Source organism: Corvus brachyrhynchos, unplaced genomic scaffold (assembly GCF_000691975.1).
Source record: "Corvus brachyrhynchos isolate BGI_N302 unplaced genomic scaffold, ASM69197v1 scaffold398, whole genome shotgun sequence".
NCBI lineage: Eukaryota > Metazoa > Chordata > Aves > Passeriformes > Corvidae > Corvus > Corvus brachyrhynchos.
Window position 1 is genome coordinate 3,444,083 of NW_008239780.1, and position 7,060 is coordinate 3,451,142.

Here is a 7,060-nt window from a genome sequence, read left to right on the forward strand (position 1 = left end):
GGAAAGAGTAAGGAGCCATTTCACTCCCATTCTCTCACTTGAACTAACATTAAAAGCTGTTTAGTCTGTTGGGGCGTCTTTGACTGCTGACCGTTGGACTTTGACTCTCGTGGGGGAAGTTGTTTTTCCAAGATCGCCAGCAGAACTTTATTTTCTTCCTTCTTAATCTGCTTCAAAACTCTGTCTTTCACAGCAGCATTTATTAAAGAGTATTCTTTAGCTTCTTTTGACAGTGGGCAGCACTGTTCCCATGTTTGACCCAAATCCTCCTGTTATTTCTTTATGCATCCTTAGCTGTACCCACATGTTCCTTCATGCTCTCTGGGGAAGGCTGCTTGTCCTCATTTGGTCCTCAGTCCTGGCCTTGGAAGGTGGGTCTTGCAGGCCCCACAGCAATACTAATGATCAAGTTTATTTTAGAGTTGGCTGACAAAGGCAGTGAACTCGTTGGTTACTGAGGACACTCAGCTAAATGCTGGTTCCTTCTGTGCACCAGCATCTCAGCTCTTTCGGAATAGGCACTTGCTGCTGTTGGATCAGACTTGCATGTTCTGCACTGTTAATTTCCCTCTGCTACCATCAATCTCTTTAATATTAAGAGACATTAAATATTGAGCCATATTTCAGATCAAGTCTGTAAAATTACTGAGCAAATGTGACCCACAAGGTCAGTCTTTAAATGGTACAAAGGGGCAGAAGTGCCCTGCATCCCTTTATAATCATTTGACATTGGGACTGGAGGACAGTTCATGGGACATCTCACCGAGACAAAAGTGGCCTGAGAAATGGAAGCAGAGGGAACTTCTTACTGGGTGGAACAGGCACCCCTAGTGCTGTTCTCCCTCACAGGTCTTGCTGAATCATGAAACAGGGAAACACGGGGCAGGGGAGAAGAGGTGGATCCCCATGAAGGCAAAGCAGGGTTTCTATAAATTTCTGTAAATATTAGTGCCAACTGCTTCTGCTGTGTGTTTCAGTTCCTTCAGGAACTGAAGAGGAGCAGCAGCACTGGGAAGAGGACAGAGAGGTTTATGTAGGACCATATTAATCTTTTCACACTCTTTTTTTCCCTGTTTTGTACCTAAGGAGTTGGACACGTAACACTTGTGGTGCATTCAGGTGAGTCTGTGGTGTCACTGTGCATAGAAGAGGAGTCTTTGTTTATTTTTACCTGATTGAAGCAGTCTCTCAAGCAAACCAAAAAGCCACCTGCTTTTCATTTGTTGTCATAGAATATTCTTAACACAATCACCAGTACCCATTGTAGGCAAGGTTGCAGTTCATCTGCTGCACAAGAGCAACACAATCCCAATGCTGGCAGCATTCAATCCATCAAATCCCTATGTCTTGAGCCAACTGCTGACATAGGTGCTTTCCACCCCTTTCATTGCCCTTTGTAAAGTGTTCTTGAACTTCTTCAGAAAATTGATAGAATAAATATCCTCTTCTCTGTGGCTGGAAGGTCCTTGGAGCTGGGTTGTTTTGACCAGGAGTGAGCCATGAGCATGTGGGTTGATGAATGTGGAATGTGTTTGCATCCTATCTGAACTGGGCAGATACAAAAGGGTAATCTGCATGTATGCTACATACATACAGTATGTAGTATATGTATGTACAATGTAGTATGTATGTACAGCACAACAGTGCAGGCTACATGTACAATTAGGGTAGTTCAGAGCCCAGACTCATGCAAGGGACCTGGGCCCTGCACTGGAAAGCAGGAGTATTCTCAGAGTGTGCCCAGCCTACAGACTTTTTCCTTATAATAAGATTGAGCCAACGTGAACAGTTCCGTTGGCCACAGTGGCACTGACAATGCAGGGACATAAATGTCCACCATAAGAACCCTTACATTTTCTTACCACTTCTTCCTTGCTCATCTTCAAAAGTTTATTATTAGTATTAGGCAGCAACCTATGATAGGTTGTTGAAAATATGTACTTATGCATCTCTTAATCTAGATTTGCACATTTGTCTTCATGCTTATGTGATTGGGAATTCAAATTTTGGGATATTCTGCTTAGCAGCCAGTATTGTATCTAAGTCCTGTTTAATCTCCCTCACATGGTGAAGAGCAAAAGGCCAGAGCTGTGCTGCCAAGTGGCACAGGAAAGGTCCTGTCCTGCTTGGAAGTGATTAGAGGGTCCTGCTGTTGTCAGTTTTTGAAGTGTTGCCAGGTTACTTGACCAGTCAATAATGAATGCTCATTAATCTATTTTCTGCTATCAAACAGTTGTTTGACAGCCTGATCAATTTATGATTGCCATTTGTGTGATGGCCTCCTGCTGCTTTACTCTGTCCTTTTGTTTTAAGAAAGAGGTGAGGAAAAATCTGAGAGCCTGTGTTTTCCTGAGCTTATGAGGTGGAAATGCCAGAATTTTTTTTTAATTTGCATCAGTATTCAAGATCAAAATCTCTTACAGTGTCTTCTGTGACAACACTGAAAGTATAAATTTAGAAATCACAGACAGTTCCCTGGAGACTGAAGGCCTAATATGTGAATAATCTCACCTCCTACTTCATAACAATATCATAGGGAAAAAAAGGTGTATTATGCATATCTGCAGCTCTGCTTCCACAGTGTCTAGTCTGGTGTGTGAAGTGTGTGTGTAAATATTTGAAGGGTAGATCTCAAGTCCTCAGTGTGGGAGAGAGACTACACAAATAAGGTGCTATAACTTTGTGCTAGCACTTGGTAAGGTTTTGAATCTGCCCTGTAGCCAGGAGCCAAAGCACACTGGTTCTGGGCTTGCAGCTCGTGCAGTTAGTGCAAGGCACAAGTCTCACTAGAGTTCATCAGTATTGAGGTGTTTCATGTGCTGATAGTCATGCAGTCCGCTTAAAAAGCACAAGTTACCTAATCAACTGTATTTAAAATGGCACTCCAGCTCTCCTTTGTCCTCAGCAAGCATCTCTGGATTGTAAAACTGTTCTGAAAGTGGCAAAATCCAGCTAGATTGCCAATTTTTTAAAATAATTATGGATTTGAAGAGGGTTGTTCCAGACTACAGAGTCTGAGGATTTGGGAGTAAGGGAAGGGACAACCAGACACTCTGGGTTTGGAGAAGTCTCTGACTAAAGTACTTGACTGTGAGTTCTTTCAGTTTATACTATTATGTCCAGAATGTCTCTCTCTCTCTCTCTGTACGTGTGTGTATGAACACAATGTACACATATATGTATATATAAATGTGTATTTGTGTGTTTGTACAAATTGTACAACAGTCAGAGCACTGTTGAGTGGCAGTTGTATTTCTCCCAGTCTGGGCAGGGTGAGGAAGAGAACAGGGATGCTTTTGTGGGGGCAGTAGAAGGGGTGGTTGTGCCCTTGTCACTGCCCAGGGTGTGCCATGAGCTCTGGGTCTGTCTGGCATGGAGGGATGCATCCCACTCGGCTGCAGGATGCAGATGTGTCCAGCCCTGGGAAAGGCCTGTTGTTGCCTGCTCTGTGGTGGCCGGAGCATTCCCTTCTCTGGAGCGTTCCCTCTGACATCTCCTGCTAGCACAAACCTCTCCCATGTGTGCTTAAGCTAAAGAGAAAACAAACCCATCCAAATGCCTTTCAGAGTCAGTCCTAATTTTCTGATGCAGCTTGTCCATCTAGTACAGACAGGACTTTGCTCCTGAACATCACTGTGTTGCTGTGCATAGGAATTTTTATAAGAACTATTTGCATCAGTGTAACAGCATTTCAGAAAGTATCTCCTTCAGATCAATTCAAATGCTGCTGAAATAAATGGATGCACAGGTCAGACAGTGATTCATGGACAATGCTAATCAGCTCCATGTCTGCTGAACTGCATATTACTCCAGTATTGCTTTCTCAGCGCCACACTCCCACAGGAAAGCTGAAACAGAATGTTGGTCAAACAGGACAGGAATTTTTCCTGTGAAAAGCAGCAGCTGCCAAGGCCTAACTGTTGAGAAAAGTTGGTTTTGTTTTTTTTGGTTTTTTTGTTTGTTTGTTTGTTTGTTTTGTTTGTTTTTTTTTTTGTTGTTTTTTTTGTAGGTGGAAACCTAGTGAGGCACACCTGGGTCTTGTATTTTGGATTCTGACTAACTTGGAATGCTTTTGTGATGGAGAAGTTATCAGCTTTGCCCAAGAAATCAATCATCTTGGTTTATGGGAGGAGGAAATAGAGAATTTATCAAGTCTGTGAGATGTAATACAGAGACAGTTGAAGTGCTTTAGATCTGAATCTTAAGCCATCTGTAGATGCTGGAAGACTGAACAACCACTGAGATCAGAAGTCATGCCTGAAGGGCAAATCACTCCTCTAGAGCATTTGTCATCAACTTATCTCAAAGTGCTTCTTAAATGAGGCCACTTTCCTAATTTCCCATTCACAGTTGAGCAAACAGGCATGGAGAATGACATGGGGAACAGGCTGACCAAGGTGGAGCCAGGACCTGAAGTCGTTCATCCTGAGATGCAGGAGGAAAGTTGTCCTTGGAGTCTCCTTGCCCTTGAGGTTCCCATTCTGGAGGTATGGGAATGGTCCAGTAAAGATGCTGGAGTAGCTGTGGTGTGTACCTGTGTGCTGGCTCTGTTCAGCCCCTTTGCTGCACAGTCCTCCAAAATGGTACCAATACATCAAAGGCTGAATGGTTTTCTGATTCTCTTTCTAGGAGCTCTTTAGAATAGAGTAGAATAGAATTGAATCAAATGTCACCTTGAAGGAGACCTCAGCTGCTTCTTGTGGCTCTCTGTGGTGGCCAGGATCCCTGACTGCCTTGCAGCGTAGGCACGAGTAGTGTTTAACACCCTGTGTTCTTCTGAAGGTATTTCTCCTCATGATCCAACCCTCAGGGGAACTTGCTCTCATTGCACTTTTGTGCATGGAAGCATGGGACTGAGAGATCATGGAACAAGACAGGAGAGTGGATCTCATGCAAAGTTTGGGTTCCAGTTTGTGCAGGGAGTCCCAGAGCAGGGCACTGAGCCCATTTGCCCAGCCTAACCAAACCATCACTCCACACTGTAAGCCTGCTTGGTTCTGACTTCAAGACTTGATTCATGGCCCTGGCCCCTCTAGTCTGGGATTTAGTGATGTAATTCCCGAAAGTTTTGATTGATGGAAAACCAGAAAGTGATTAGAAGATCTTGCAATGTGTTAACAAATCACTCACAGATGAGTGTTGATTTATCTGCAATACAAATCACCCTAAATGAAATGGTCTGATTTATCCAACTGACTTGTAGCAGGAGGGACTGATTTAGTGATGCTGAGCCCAGCCATTAATGTACCATGTTCATAAATTGCAGTGGGCATGTGTTAAACTGGGATTTATAAACCCAGACTTTGTGACTTCACCCCATAGCTTTGATGTTGGGCACCTTGAAAGTTCTGTCAGCTGTGAGAAGTATTGCCAGGCAGAGGACACTATTGACAACACCTTAGCAGGGATTTCCTCTCTTAGAGCCTGGGGAGGCTCTGCACTTTTGAATTTGGAAATCAGATCAATAATCTTATGCTTTCCCTTTCTCACTCCCAAGTCAGCAGAAAGAAGAGACATGGGAGAGTCCTTTCTGATGGGCACGTGGGGGAGAAGGGAGGGTGGGGCTTTATGCATCTGTCTGTGGGAATTGCTCGTTCGTTTATTGCCTGCTGCTTTATGTTTAGTGGAGTCCCGGGAGATCAGCATGGGGAAGAGGGAGACAGGATTTAAAGTGAGAAGGAATTGCTACCGTCCTTCAAGCTGACTTCCTGAATTATTCAAGATGTGGTGTTTCGCCTTGTAATTCTCACACTGAGGGTAATAGCTTTGTAACTGAACCTGGCAACTGTGCAGAGAACCAAGCATCCTCCCCTAGCCTCACCCCAAAAATTTACTTTCAAGTCTGTGCTGCACACAGTAAGTCTTGTGAGGTCTGAAATACAGCTGTGGTTTTGCCCCGAAAAGCTGTGAGCTTTCCATCCTTAAAAATTTTTATTTTACAGCAGTACTGGGCTACAGGTAGCCATAATTGGCCAGCTCTGTGATAAAGATGTGTCATTCATGTTTTTCCACCAGGACATGCAGGGTGCGGGAGTTTCTTGTATGTAGCAGTTGCTTTTAAATGAAATGACTTATTTCATAACTGTGGGTAGGCATTGCTATGCTTTTAAAATGGAAGATGGCTTTGGCTGCTGGAACAAAAGAGAATCTTAATTAGATTGGGAATTAAAGCAAACTATCCCCCACCACACTCTTCCCCAATGCTAGGTAATGTCAGATAAGGCTTGATTATAATTATAGTGTCATGAATGTTAAAGCTTTCTAATGCACATAATGATGCTTTAAAAATCACCTTCTGCACACCAAGATTTATCAAGTTATCATTGCTGTATGTCTAGATTAATCAATCATAAACAGAGCTTCAGGGGGGCTGAGGAAACTCTCTGAACTGAATGTTCTCCTGAGACCAAAAGTGGACAGGTTGACTGAGTTTCTGTGACTTAATGATCCGGTTTGTCCCTTGCCTGTGGTCTGATCCTGGGTGTGTGATGCACAGCAGGAGGAGTGGCTGTACAGCCCCTCACTGGGAGTGAATACAGATGAACTTGCCATTCCTCTCAACAGGAGTGTTCTTGCCAAAAGAATCATGAACTCCTTGCCTGTTTCTTGGACTTGGTGCTTGCTCCTGCACCAGCCAGGCATGGCAGCCCTGCTGTGGAGGAACTTTGCTGGGCTCTCTGAAGCAGCAGGTTTTGACAGACCAAGGACCTTTCCCAGGCCTCAGATTAAGTGTTCTGCTGCACTGTGACCACCTGAACAGCTTCCAGATTGCAGAGGGCCAGTGCAAACCCAGACAGAAATTTTGTAAATTAAAGGCTGTAGAGGTAAAAAATTGAGATTGTGAGAAAGACTTCTGTGAAGAATAAGCTGTGTCTGTCACTGAACACTGTTGCAATTTCTAGCATTTACTGGGAACAACCAGTGCCACAGAGAAATATTAATTCTCCTTTTTTTTCCCTCCAATTATCATCATCACTGCAAGTAGCACTGTTTACAGTTCTGCTTTTGTCTTTAGAACTGATAGCTCTCTTGTTTAACAACTGTAGGGACATCTGGGGCC

At 43.7% G+C, this 7,060-nt stretch overlaps 1 protein-coding gene across 3 annotated transcripts in view; it reads left to right on the forward strand.

The window, feature by feature from the left end:
* Positions 1-7,060, forward strand: part of PAK3 (p21 (RAC1) activated kinase 3) — a 132,554-nt gene that overhangs the window by 29,024 nt on the left and 96,470 nt on the right. The window lies entirely within an intron of this gene.